Source organism: Ambystoma mexicanum, chromosome 7q (assembly GCF_040938575.1).
Source record: "Ambystoma mexicanum isolate Mex_15411 chromosome 7q, UKY_AmexF1_1, whole genome shotgun sequence".
Classification (NCBI taxonomy): Eukaryota; Metazoa; Chordata; class Amphibia; order Caudata; family Ambystomatidae; genus Ambystoma; species Ambystoma mexicanum.
Window position 1 is genome coordinate 1,159,541,330 of NC_090941.1, and position 14,897 is coordinate 1,159,556,226.

The window sequence follows — 14,897 nt, forward strand, 5'->3', positions numbered from 1 at the left end:
TGCTATAGAGGAAAAAACATTCTAATTGCAGAAACAAAAAACCTCTGTTCTGTTATTTTAAATATTTAACATTTATGTCATTACGAACCAGTTTTTGCCTCAGCAAATTCGAAAAAGAATTGCTAACAACATCCATAGTTCATACGCCACTAAATGCTTTTCACTACAATGCACAGATGTTACAATATTATACAAAGATTACTTTATGCTACATGATGACCAATGTACAGATTACTTTATGCAACCTTCACCAGGAAACCAAGACATGTGGCATAACTATGTCTTCAGTTTTACAAAGTCAAGGGTTGTCAACTGGTGATTCCTCTTCCTCAGAAATTCACACACCCTCCTCCTCACCTCTACTGCTGTCTTCTGTTGCAGACTTCTTCTTTCTCCATAAGCTGCCTCCTTTTTTTTCTGTAGGTATGGCCTGCCACGAAAAGTCACCACCATAAACCTCCCAGAATTGGGAAGGTCAGCTGACTCCTTCCGGGATGGCCCAGAAATGGGGATAAAACAGGAAGTCACAAAAACACCAAGAACTTAAGATGATTGTTGCTCTGATGTGGTAATTTGTCTTCAGAGTTGGTCTGTGTTGGATGATGCAGTCATCCTTGGAAGTCCAGTGGAATATGGCTTCCGGTCTCAGATACCTCTGGATTTGCCACATACAAAACCAGCAAGGCAAGGATCTGTGAATAAATAGGGAGCGTGACACAGGACTGTAAAGCGGACAGGTCCGGTGTCGGAAGGGGGGAGTGACTGTAGTGTCGGAGGCAAGCAAAAATAGTGGGCATACCCATAGCGGGATGCAGGACAAAGAGAGGAGACAAGAAAAGTCAAGCGAGCCACGGGCGAGAGAAAAAGGATAGACTACGAGAAGCCAGAGATAAGGAAGGGTAACGAGAGAAAGAATAGCAGGGAAACGGCCAAAAGGCGAGGGGTAAGACTCGGGGCAGAACACAAAAGGAAAGTAAACAGAAAGGCGTGCAGCAGTACAAAAGCAAAGTTACAAACATCGAAGAAACCAAAGAAGCGAAATGCAGCAGCCGAGTTGCAACGCGCCAGCTGCCAGGGGAAATGGAAACAAGTACCTCCTGGCGGTGGCCATTTGTAAAAACACTAGAACGCCACCCAAGGAAATGAGAGAAAACATAACGGCACAACTAATGGCCGACGCAGCGCCAGCAATCCCAGATGTGTCACCCATAGCGGCACATGACAAGGGTAGAGTTATACTGCTTGGTTCACAGTAGGGTTTCGTATGCACCCTTATGCATATCACATCTTCCAATGTCACTGATAAACTACCTTTATTTGCAAATATATTTTCTGTGAAACATAAGCATAGCATACCATATCATACTACTTCATCACTCTCCTAAAACACTGAAGTAAAATATAGAAAACTTTACTTTGCAAACAATACTTATAAACTTGACCAAATGAGACACCTAAATACAATTTTTCAAACTGTACATAAAATATATAAAAACACATGATCACTCACCTTGAGCTGCTCCAAATAATGAATAGATCTTCACCGAGCCAAGCACAGAACATGTGCACACTCTGAGTTCTTGAATCAGTCAAAAGTGCACAAACATTTCAATTTCATAGCTTTCACAATTCATAATTCAATAGCACAAAAAGAGGACTGTAGAAAGCAAACAAGTAAAATGGCAAACACATGTTTATCACAAGCTATATCAATCAATACACCCCAACGCAATCCTTCAAAGAATACTTTACACAATATGTACACACTACATTAAAAAAATCCCAAATTTTTCCAAATAACATAACCGCGGCTATGACCCTGGTTACACAACAAAAATCCACCTATAGACACGGTTACACGTAGATTTTACAAATGCACTCAAACTCGCATATCACAACGAAATCAATTCACATTAACCTTCAGGTGAGACCATCCAAACAGAAATACACATATAAATCTGAGCTAAAACATCCATAATATAATATGATCACTTCACCAAAATACAACCAGCTATAGCCACGGGTACATCAGGCGGATTCATACCGGTGGCTATCAAAGACCACCAAAAATTACGGTGTGTGATTCGAGCGTTCATACCCGTGGATCAAGTCACCCACCAGTAGTAGAGGCTACCCGTAACATTTTTACAGATTCAAAAAGAAATATTGAGAAGCTTTAAATATTAAAACAACATAAAGGTACACATGAGGGCATGGAACTAGAAACACATGTGAAATTGTGTGCTTTAAAATCAATGGAGCAACATGATCAATGCATCGAAATTGGAATCGTTATATCCGCAGCTAAGGCAGGGTGATGTTATAGCCGCGACTACGCTTACCAAAAATACACAATGTTCTATTTGCCTGCTCGTACCCACAGCTATGAAGCATCCTGTGGTTAGTACCCACGGCTATCAAAGACTGCCACATGTCTACAGTTGTGCTGCTCTACCTCCACCAGTACTAATTGGATGAGTGAGAGTTATGATTAACCGTTTAGTGTGAATCTATTGGAATGAGGTCGACGATGACTATCGTAAAGCACATGAACATCACAAAAGAAAAATGCATGGGCCCATTCCTTGCATAGAAGGCGATCAGCACCACCTACATAACCTCCATCCACCAGTTCATCAACAACTCCAACTGCAGTACTACTATCTTTTGACTATAAGGTGACATTTCACAGGAGTTAACTGTACAACATCTAGTGGAAATCAACTACGATGATAACAATGCAGCTACAAGAAAATACAAAAATAAGCACCTTACAATAATGAACTTGCAAAACACTAGCAATTGGACTACCTCACAAAACACTCCAAGTACTGCATACCTCAAGATACATTAAAAGTACAAGAACAGCAAATGAAGAAAATAATAATGAGCCCAATCAGATAGCAATGGTCACTACAACTAACACACACAACACTGCAAATAAACCTTCAAATGTGTAAATAAAGACCAACACTTACTTTCACATCAGCCACCCTCCTGTCATGCGCACAGTCACAGTTCAGGAATAATAAGGATAAACCTTGCAGAAAATGTTGGCTATTATACTTTCCAAAACAAAGACCAAAAAAGAGGACTATATACCAATGAAACTACTAAGATGGCTGACACATTTTCATCACAACCTATCACTAAGCCCTACACAAATTCAAAAGTAACAACAACCAATAACAAACAATAAAATGGAAACAAATCCTCATTTAACCCACCCAGCATCTTTCATAGCCGCGGCTATTCAACGCAGCTTCAGATATTGGTTTGTATTTGCGGCTACACCAACATTATTCTGCAAGCCCCAAATCGAACTAAATTGGTCTTCAAACCATCAAATCAAATAAGTGAACAACAAAGTACATAACATAACACACACAAATACAATTCTGTACTGTATCATCCACATGAACATATCAGTATTGCACAGAAAATGTATATTTATAGATGTGACTTTAAATATACTCACGGTTCCAGCCGCAACAAATGAAACGCAGAATAGTATTGACGCACCTGCGCATGTGCTCTTTATAGATGTTGCTAAACAAGCGCCCAACCTAGACGTTTGCTTATAACCGCAGCTATTCGCAAAAACTAAGAATTCAAAATTGCACTTCCACTGCACCAAACTCCAGAAACTGTCCCCAACATGCCTACCAGCCCCCCTCCACTCCTCATAGTCCTCAACCACTACCCCAGTCTCTTACAATCCTACAAAACACTCAATGCATATTAAATGCCAACCCACCCAACATTTTGGATATCCGTGGCTGGCACACGTCCACAAATACACGACAAATCACTTACTTGAATATAGCCGCAGCTGCAATGGGGGGGTTGGGCTGGTTATGGGGTGACGATTTACCCGCGATTAGCAATGCTGCATGCTGGGTGGCTGTTGTAGAGCCACGAATACCAACAGCACCATCGCCCAATTAGAAAGTACAACACACATCATACATAACCTGTTCATACAAACTACTAGAAATTGAAACTAGGAATTTCCTGGAAACAAAGAAATACTGCAGATATCCTGGCTGGCTTGAACACTGTGCGGCTGATTGGAGACAGTTGGCAGTTTTGGTTGCTGGCTTTTTGTGAAAAACTAAATATTAACTTGAACCTAGGCTTGAGAGATTTTACAATTAAATGGTTTGGATTGAGGGGAATGTGTTGGTTTCAGGTTTTTCAAAAATGGTTAAGTCTGAGAAGTACAGGGCAGCCAGACGTCATACTAATTCATTGTGGAGGCAATGATTTGGGGAATGTACAAGGAGTGTCCCTTACTTTAATGATGAAACAATACATGGGAAAACTAATGAAACTATTTCCTGACACCATCTTTATCTTTGCCTGTCTCACTCAGAGGGGAAAATGGAGATGGACCACCATATTTAATGGTAAAATTGAGAAATCCCAGAGAAATGTTAATAAAGCAGGTTCAGCATTCATGACAGACCACAACCAATTATGGATTGCGAACAACAACATACAGTTGTGAAAGGCCAATTTCTATAGACCTGACGGCGTACAACTAACCGAAGAAGGAAATGCAGTGTTCTTTCATAACATCAAAACAATATTCCTAATGTGCTAACTTTCTACACTCAGTGTACCCCAAAACAGTCCTTTTAATGACTACTTATATAAAAATACACAAATACAATAAATAATAACAAAAGCATGTTTTTATTATAACCGCGATTACAGTTCATTAACTTTTAAACTTTTATCATAACCATGGTTATGAAAAGTCAGTTGACAAGGGATTGACTTCAAGTTTTATACTACAGTCCAAATTAAATGTTCAATACAGAACAACACTACTCTTGTACTTATGTAAAGTAACTGAAAAATAAGAAACCATAGAAAAATACATAACAACAAACTAGATAGGCAAGCATTGAACACCCACACAAAATAATGCCATAATTGAGAATACACAACCTAAAATACATTGGGCCTCATCACGAATTGGGCGGTAACGCCGGCGCTATTAGCGCTGGCACTAATGGCCCTACCGCCAAACCCCCCGGCGCTATTAGCACCAGATCACGGGTTTGGCGGAAGGGTTATTTCCCATTTCCCATTGGGCCCATTCGGGAATTCCTCATTCCCCATTGGGCCCAATGGGGTAAATTTGCGCTATTACCACCAGTGGATTTCCCGCTGGTGGTAATCGCGCCGAAAATCAGCAACGTTGATGCAGATTTCCCCCCAGCTCAGAACTGGGGGGAAATCCGCCAATGGCGGACCCTTAAATGCGGCAGTAATAGCGCTACTGCCGCATTTAAGGGTTACCGCCAGACTCGTGATGAGACCCATTGTATGGCACATGTAAAATTAGACTACATCTGCTCCTTTTTATAGTGATTTTGTTAAACAATGTTCTTTGGCCACGGCCAGTGATTTTTCACCCCCGACGTCACCCCAAACTACATAGCCGTGGATTCTGAACTACACATATCCTCAGCTATCTGTAGTCCTTTGTAGCCTCGGATATAGCTGCGAATATCGGCAAAATGGCTGAAAAATTAAAAATGAATTCCTGTCCCCCGCACCACACCAAGTACCCCCCTCAACTGTATCTGCTCCCCCCACTCCCCAGATGGCCTCTTCAACTCCCCTGCCCTCTCCCTGTCCCCCCAAAACACAGGCTGCTTCTATGGTGCAGTTTGCTATGAGATGTCGGCTATTTGCGGCTTTAGCCAAGGCTAAATAAAGGTTTGTTTTGCAAACTCGGTCTCTGTACCCCCTCTAGCTTCCACATTTCACTCAGGGCACACTAGCCATCCCCCCAGCACTCCCCTGATGGCATGTGTATGTTTTTTGGCCTGCAAATTGCTTTTTACTGCGTTTCATTTTCCCATAACCTAGGTTATAGACACACATTTCTCTTGCATCAAGATAAAAACAAGATGGCGGTTGCTTCATTTCTGAAAACCATGATCCTGAAATGCACCATGGGAGATATAAATATAATTTTTGGAGAAGGGGGAAACCCTGTTTCCATAACATTTTTAAATAACTATGACATGGAATAACCCCGAGTCAACGCTTCGTGCCCAAGTTGTTTCAGACCTGGTCCAAATTAGTACAGCGATTTGGACTGTGCACTTTGATGGGAAAATGAATGAGAAGTAGGCCGCATTTTTTGCAAAATATGCTTTTTGATGCTTAATAACTTTTTTAACAAATCTTTATGAAACGTTGCAGTCTGGGGCAGCCCGCAGACTTTTAATCAATTTCAAAATTTTGCCCACATCTGTTACTCAAATCAAAAGTTATTCAGAATAGAATTATGAGGGGTGCCTATATGTCTCTGTCTCACCTTAACGATAGGCTGGTGACCACCACCCTATTATATATATTTATATATTCATAAGCCGCCCAAAAACAGCTCTTTCTATGAGTTGTGCAACTTAAGCATAACTACACGGCCGCTAGCGCAGGCCATGTAATATAATATAGGGTGGCGGCCGCCACCCTATAGTTAAGGTGAGTCAGACTCCCAAAGGAACCTCAACAAATGAATTGCTAATAACATTTGACTTGTGCAATGGATTTGAATGAGATTTTGAGGTCAATTAGGGACGCGTGCCCCTCTCCCCCAGACTGCAAAGTTTGGTAAAGATTTGTTAATAAATAAAACAGTTATTAAGAAAACAAAAAGCAAATAAAAACAAAGTTGCAACCTACTTCCCATTTTTTTTCCATAGACCAAAAACGGTCAAGTTCTGCCGGAGTGCACAGCCCAAACTGCCGGACTGCCAGTTCCGAAACAACTTGGGCATGCAGCGTTGACTTGAGGCCTTCATGTGGTTTGGGGTTATTCTGTGAAATAGTTTAAAAAAAAATATTTGACATAGAAGGGGTGTTCCGTTCTCCAACATATATAGCTATATCTTTGGTAAATTTCCCAAATCTGGTCTTTTTAGAAATGAAGCAGCCAGCATCTTTGTTTTTGCGCAATGTGAGAGATAGCCGTGGCTATAGCCGAGGATATATCGGAAAATGAAATGCAGAAACAAAGCGATTTGCAAGTAAAAAAACATGCAAATGCCATCAGTCTAGAGGTGGGAGGGAAGTAAGAGGACACCAAGTGACATTTAGGAGTTGGAGGGGGGTGTAGGCACCAGGTTTGCAACACAAAGCTTTTCTGTAGCCTGGGGTATGAACAGGTTAGCCGCAAATAGCCAATATTTGAAAGCAAACAGTGTCATGGAAACAGCGTGTGTTTTGGGGAAATGGGAGAAGGCAGGGGAGGTGAGGAGGTCATAAGGGGGGTGGGGAAGACAGGCACAAAGGAGGGGGCACTTGGTGAGGGTCTGGGGAGCAGCAAAGCATTTCTTTCCAGCCATTTATCAGCTATTTGTGCCTATAATATTACAACAGATAGCTGAGGATATCTGTAGTTTTGTACCCACGGCTATAGAATAAAAGTTATAAAATAAATAGATAGTTTACAGCAACGTATCCCGATAGGCACCCATGTCTTCCAATCATGCAGTACCAGGGAGCGAACCTGCTTAACTTCAAAGCGAGGAAGGGCCCAGCCTCTTCAGGGCATGTTGCCTAATAAAAGAGCCAAAGTTACAAGACCACTAAGAACAACCCTTCCTCGCTTTAAAACTAAGCAGGGTTGGTCTTGGTTACTGCATGGATGGGCAACAGTCCACAGTCATGGATGCCGTGTGCTTTCTTAGTTTTAAATATCTCATAACACACTAAGAAAACACACTGTCAGTCATAGAAAGTATTGCACTCAGAGACAATTTCTTTTGTCTTTTGCTAAATTGCATCCTGGTATTTGTAGTCCCCCATTCAAGATGTGGATACTAATGCCACAATTGTTCACTTTTTGCCTAATACAGTTCAATCAGGATTTATATATTTGAGTGACACTATGGTATGTGTAATTTCCAGGTTATCTTTACAAAATAGAGTATTGTTGAAAGCCAGACATGGGGGTGAGGAGGGGAAATGATATGATATGACAGGTTATTTATAATGTGCTTAATACCCAGAGATTTCTAAGCATGGACCCCGGGATCAAACCTGTGTTGCTTTGTGTCATCTTGCTTCCAAGCCAAGCACGTTGCCACTGAACTGAGCTATCCTCCTGGGACTTGAGGGCAAGTAAGACATCAGTATTTGCCAATGATGCTGTAAGATAGTTTGCAATCCTGGACACTGGTGCAGTTATTTGCCCCTGATTGTGGTTACTCTTTAGAGCACAAGTAAAGAACACATGAGCTTGGACAGTGTAACCTTTGTTCAGAGGGCAGACACAACCTATGGGTTATTGAAGTTGGCAAGCCTGCTCAAGTATTTGGCTACCATGATTATACTCAGGTTGCCATGTTCCCATTGCAGACACTTACCCACAAGACCAGAAGCACTTGTTTCTTATTGGGATTGTTAATGGGATTTTGTTTTCCAGGGAATATTTCATGACAGATTGCTGGGTTTAAAAGGTGGCATATTTATTGGAACATTTTCTCTCTCAGGTTATTTTTCTGGTGTTCATTAATTTTGTTTTTTATTCCAATGCTATTTTTTCTTTTGCACTTTCATCTAAGGGGAAGGTCAGTTGAACTCTATTTGTATATTTCACTTTAAGATGTATGTTCACTTACTGTGCATATATTCATGGGTGCAGCTTTTTACAATGGGGGCAAAAGTACCTGGGTGTACGGTATTCTTGCAGCCGGTCATTTTTTTCCCCTTTTCCGTGCTGCTTAAATGCGGTTAGTTGGGGTTGTGCGATATATCACAACAGTCACAAAGAAACGGGACATAAAACAAGGGGCTTGTAGCACGCTGCATAACCAAAGTGTGTGATCCTTGACAAATAATGTAATGTCACTTTGTATTACCTAAAAACAAGGTGAGTTCTCAAAGCCTGCGATCTTTTACACATAACAATACCTTTGGAAAATCAGGTCAAAATCAGTTTGCGATTGATGAACGTCTTTGAGAGATGGGTTGCAAGTGTTTTAAAGTAGAGTGGTTGTGATGTCACCGGTGATGTCATCATTGTGGTGAAAGTCTGCACTGCAGTGTGAAGTTATGAAGGCTTTGGCTAAATTTTAGAGCTATGACTGCATCACATTCTCTTTCTAGCGTCTGTATAATTAACATTTTCCCTTGAACATATATATATATATATGTGTGTGTAGGTTGTGTGTGTGTGTAGGTTGTGTGTGTGTGTGTGTGGGTAGGTTGTGTGTGTGTGTAGGTTGTGTGTGTGTGTGTGTGGGTAGGTTGTGTGTGTGTGTAGGTTGTGTGTGTAGGTTGTGTGTGTGTGTAGGTTGTGTGTGTGTGTAGGTTGTGCCACACTAGGCCTATAGATCTGATCTTATGATTCCTCTTTTCATTGATTAGGTTTCTATATGTATTTTTTTAATCCCACCACTTAGAATGTGTCAAATCTGTTTTGATACTTGCTCAATTATGTTATTAGTTTTGTTGTTAGGGTCTGGATTTTTTATTTTTGTATTCATGGTGCTGTTAAAAATAAATAGTTTTTGGTGGTCTGACTTTTTTGGCAAAAGCAGTGAGAAGGGCTAGTGTATCATGCTTGTATGCTTCCCAATAGGGTGTGCAATAAGAAGGCTGTTAACATATTGGACATGGACTATCCATGTGCATGGCAAAACTACCCAGCTCTTCAGAATTCATAAAGAAAGTGTGTCATTTCAGTGTACCCCTGTGGATGCCTTGTCCAGGTGTACTATACACAAGAATGTGAAAAGGCGAACACATACCGACAGTCAGGATGTATAGAAATAGATAAGAGAGTGATGGGGTAAAATATGTTGCAGAGAATTGTTGCAAAAGGAATTGTTTCAGTGTTGAATGACACTGAGAAGGTTGGCAAAACTATGGACTTTACAGCTCTGAGATCCAATACAAAACAATACATATGTCCCTTATCGGCTTCTTTACTGGGACAATTGGTGTATTGCATGGACTTGTAGTTGGAGAAAACATATACTGTTTTGATAGTAACTCAGTGAATATGGCAATTCCCTTCACCGTTTCACGCTTTAAGGAATATTATGGTTTCTTGGGAGAAGTTGGGAGGGATCAACATGAATACAAGCAGGATCTGCAGTTCAATCGTTGTGATCATGCACATTCAGGAACAACTTTAGGCAACAATACAACACTATAGCGACTGAAAGCACAGCTCCTTGGGCAACACAGGTAGTTTTTCTTGTAAGATATTAAACACAGACATGGGTTTTAATGTGGCATAACCAGACACCAACCTTCCGGAGTAATGGAGACAGTACAAATCTCACCCGAGTAGATTTACCAGCAAAGGCATATTTAGTAGAAATGCATGTTGATCTGAGATTGGAACCAACTTCACAAAGATGGGTTTGCTGCACAGGATGGTTAGAGATTCACTTAACTTTTTAGAATAACTGAATAAAGGGGCACAGTCAGAAAATCATTTCAAGCTTCTTCTGAGCAGTTACCTCCTGTACCTAAAAGACAGCCGAGTTTTCCCTCCTATCAAACAATACGCCCATTGCCCAAGTTTGCATGCCAGAGTAGCTTTGACCAAGGGTGTCTACACATTCCCTCCTTGCAGCTGGAAGACCTGAGAATTCACTTTCAGCAAAGGGGGGGCTGGTTGGTAAGAGACGGCAGCAGTCTACTGTGATATTCAAACTTCCATTGTGCTTTTTGTAAACTATAATGTCAGGTGGGGCCTGTTCCCACAGGCACATTCTGAAACCCAGGCACCAGAGAATTAGTGGCACCAGCATTCAGCCTCCATCCCTGACTAGTCCCGTTGTCACATCTGTGTTTGCATTTACACCTCTACCTCTTCTGTGCAACCTCTTCAATTCAAGGACCATTAGTTTGCACTTATTTATTCCATTCCCTGCTCTTGACAAGACCCATAATGTTTTTCTATCATCCCTAATTCTGTTAAATGTGTTGTTTATCATCCAACACAAATCCCTTTAAGTTACTGATGCAGCTTTGACAAAAGACCTAGAACAAACTTGACATTCACCAAATGGTACCCCTTTCCTGCATCAATTCAGCACCTATCCCTGGATCGTTTTGAGCCTACCTAATGCTATAAGTGCTGGAGCGTGTCCGTTGCCAATATCACAAGAATAAGCAGATTACCTTCTGCCCATGATAGGGTATAATACAGCAGGTGTTGAAGTGATATGGACAGTTACCAAGTGTCGGTCGATAATCCGTCTGGCCCTCCAAATATGGACATTTGTATTTCTTTTGCAGAAATGAAAGACGGGTGCTGCTGCATGCTTTGGAACTGCTTTTGGGAAACATTATTAATCTAGGATTCTTATCTGAGAATAGCCAAAATCGGTGCTTGACAGAATTGGATATGAACTGGCCAGGATATATATCTGTATGAGAAATATTTAGGATTCAGTCTCAAACACTTGTGCAAATTATGTGTTTTGACTGCTCACCAGCATGCTGTCCAGGCTGAGAATCCACCAAGCCTGTCATTTTCCTTGCATCCTTTTACGCTTCCTGCAGTTGTAGTGCATGGCAGGTGTGTGCTACAGTCCTTCTCTGATGGAGGCATTATTACCCACCCACCGCATCTGATGCGGCATGACATAAACAAGGATTTTCATCATTAGGCATGGGTTGTCCGTTTAGGTTTTCTATGCATTGATAGCTGCACAAGGCCCAAGGAATAATGCAGCACTGTGCAGCCTCAGTCTGAAGCAGGCTGCTCTCTCTCCTCCAGCCTCTAAAGTTCAAAAATATATTTAAGTTTATTGTGAGAAATTCCCAAAAGGTGTGTACATTCCTCAAAGAATGCTTGTTTCTATTTCAGGTCCATGCCCCAATGAATGTGACACCAGCAGGGTCTGCTTGGGGACACATGAATGTGAACCTGTAGAATGTGGAGGAGCGATATGTCGGCTGAAGAATGAATCAGGTAACACATTGACAGATCTTCTGCTTGTATGTATTCATTCTCAAGTAATGGCACAGCAGCAATTGGGATTCATTGCGTCAGGCATTGGGATCTGGAGTGAGATTCCTATTCCTATGCGTAGATGTGGTATCTCTGGGCAGCTCACCCTATCACAGGATTGTTCTCCAAAAGGTCCTTTGCTGATTCCTTCAGCGACCCTCTGAAACCCCCCCCTGCCTCCTTTGGGGATCTCCAATGGTGTGATCAATGTGCACAGAGAGCAAGGGGTTCATATCTGGATTACCCTTACAAACGTAAGCTAAAACTCAAGCTTTGCAAAATGTGCATACCTGTGGAAGCTCCTCTACTGAAAAAGGGCACAGTGAAGTGCTTCATGTGGTGGCTCCCATTCAGTATCATTGACACCCATGTTTTATCTCACTGTATCCAGCCAGAGGAGAAATATCCATGTGCACATCTGTCTGGTCCTATCTATTAGGACATTCCAGAACATTATCCTCTGGCTCTCCTGAGTGAGCACCTTCCCACAGAACAGGATATGTAATCTCTGGTTCATCCTCAGTAGAGGAGTACTCACATTCCTCTTATTTCTTGTCAATAGTGATACAGATGTTGACCACTTGCTCTCTGTGCCTATAGGAACACAGCTTAATTTTACTGATGATGCCCAACAAACCAAAAATACCTGTCTGGGATATCTGTTGGTACTGTTGCTCAAAGAGGAATACTCTAGCATTTCAGAGCTGGACGTCCTGATGTGCTGGCCCAGAGTGACGGTGCAGAAGCTAAAAGGAAAATGTTTACCGACAATGTTGAAGATCAGGAGAAAAATATCCAGACACAATAATACATGGCTTGTTGGGTTTCCAGAGGATGCAGAATTCATGGCCTTGTAATATGTATTCTTTGTAATAATTGATCCAGATGTAAATATGCTACATCCACAATGCAGGCAGTGGCTTGGTGATGCCACTTGACGATGGAAAGCCCTTTACTCAGGTCAAGCAGCATTTCCTACTCCATACACCAGCCCTATTTGAAATCTAGGGACTATATCAATACATAATGAAGGCTATGTACTAGAGCCCATGTGTGTCTGTGCTCTTATGGGCATCCCTCATTGACCTTTCATTTATAATCAGCAACTATATGTAATGGCTGATTATCATTGTGATTTGCATAATTCACACATTGAACATGCTAATGTGGGTAAGGCCAATGTAAAATCCCTAATAATTTTAAGAAAGGAAAGCCTGTCTGAAACATATAAGGTTAGAAATCATCCTAGCTCCCAGAGGTACAGTGAAAGGACATCTGTAAATAATGGCTCAAATGAACTGTCTTTCCCTTCCAAGTAAATTCTTGTGGTGCTTCCTTAAAAACCATTAAAAGAAATGAACCTGAGTTCAAAATTAGAAGACTGACTATAAAACCTGATTTTGTTGTTGGGGACTTCAAGTCCCACAATTCGATAAGTACTGGGACGAGGAAGAGGGTTCAAGAGAAATGTTGCAGAAGTGGTCAGCTTGTTAAAGCAAATTACCCACACCTGAGGGAGGCAAAGAGGCTGGAGTAGCAGCAGAAGTAGCAGCAGCAGCACCAGCAGAAGGGGAGAGCAGCAGCAGGCTCATTATTGGCAGTCCAAGCAGAAGTTGGATGAAAGAGAGGGTGCCAGGACCATTGCAGGGCAGATTCCAGCTGACGGTCCTGAAGGGTCTTTTTTGCTCTAAATCTGAAGTGCAGCAGTTGCTCAGAGGAAGGAAGAAGGCTTTCCCCCTTGTGAACCAAATTGCAGAGACTGTGCAGTAGCAGGAAGAGTGCAGGAGACCGCGACTGGGGACGTGTGTGCACCAGAGGTTCTCAGGATCAGGCCAAGCTCTGTACTCAATGACGGGAAGAAAGGAAACTTCAGCGAGGAAGTGTGTCAGTTCGAAAGAAGCCAAAGCAGTGGAAGTCCTGCAGCATGTGAAGGGATAAAAGACAGAAGTCGATGAGTGTTACTGAGCGTACTGATGTCTTGCGCGTAATAAAGGAAGGCAACAGCTGCAAAAAAGAATCACTTGTGTGCGAGTGAAATTGTTGTAAACCCGACTGTTGATTGTCTGTCAATGAATGCAACAAAAGGAGCACTCACGTATGAATGAAAGTGCCTGATAGCACCAATTGAATACTAAGCTGAAGAAAACAGCTGAAATACTAATCGCGTGTGCCTAAAAGTGAATGCAACTGAAGAATCATCTGTAAAACAGCAGAGAACATTGTAGCATTGAACCTAAGTGACTGGACATGTGCCGTACCCTGATCCCATATCTCTATCCAATAAGGCAATTTGCCGTACCCTGATCCCATATCTCTATCCAATAAGGCAATTTGCCGTACTCTCATCCCATATCTCTATCCACTAAGAGAATTTGCCGTACTGTCATCTAAATTCCCTCATAAGGAACCTATATGCAAATTCAAGTAACTTCCTATTTTATCAATGTAACAATCATGCTGTTAATGTCCAATAAAATACTATTAAGAATCCTTATAGAGATTCAAGTTTGCTTACACCCAATCAACGAAGTACCATTTTGCTCAGCTCCAATCAATGAGAATTTAACAAAATCCTCCCTGATCCAAAATGGCAACTACAATGCCTTTCACGCACACGCTAGTGAGCCAACTTGTGACCGCAGCACGTGTTCGCATCGTTTCACGATATAAACTAACCATTCACCTAAACGTAATAGCAATCCCGGATACAAACAAGCGCTCAGCTATCACACTGCGTCAAAATTGGACCCTTTCCAGTAATTCACTCCTAAAGGTAAGCCACAGCATTTACAAATGGTCCTTTATTAGGTACCTCACTCGAATTTGAAATGGCTTATTTACGCTGCTTCACTTTTTTAAAACTCAAATACCCGGCCATACGTTTTACCTTCTCGTT

General features: G+C 41.6%; 1 long non-coding RNA gene across 1 annotated transcript in view; it reads left to right on the forward strand.

The window, feature by feature from the left end:
- Positions 1-14,897, forward strand: part of LOC138528712 (uncharacterized) — a 160,795-nt gene that overhangs the window by 127,406 nt on the left and 18,492 nt on the right. The window contains exon 2 of the long non-coding RNA XR_011284213.1: positions 11,858-11,962. This is a non-coding gene — a long non-coding RNA (uncharacterized lncRNA). The remainder of the gene's footprint in view (positions 1-11,857; positions 11,963-14,897) is intronic.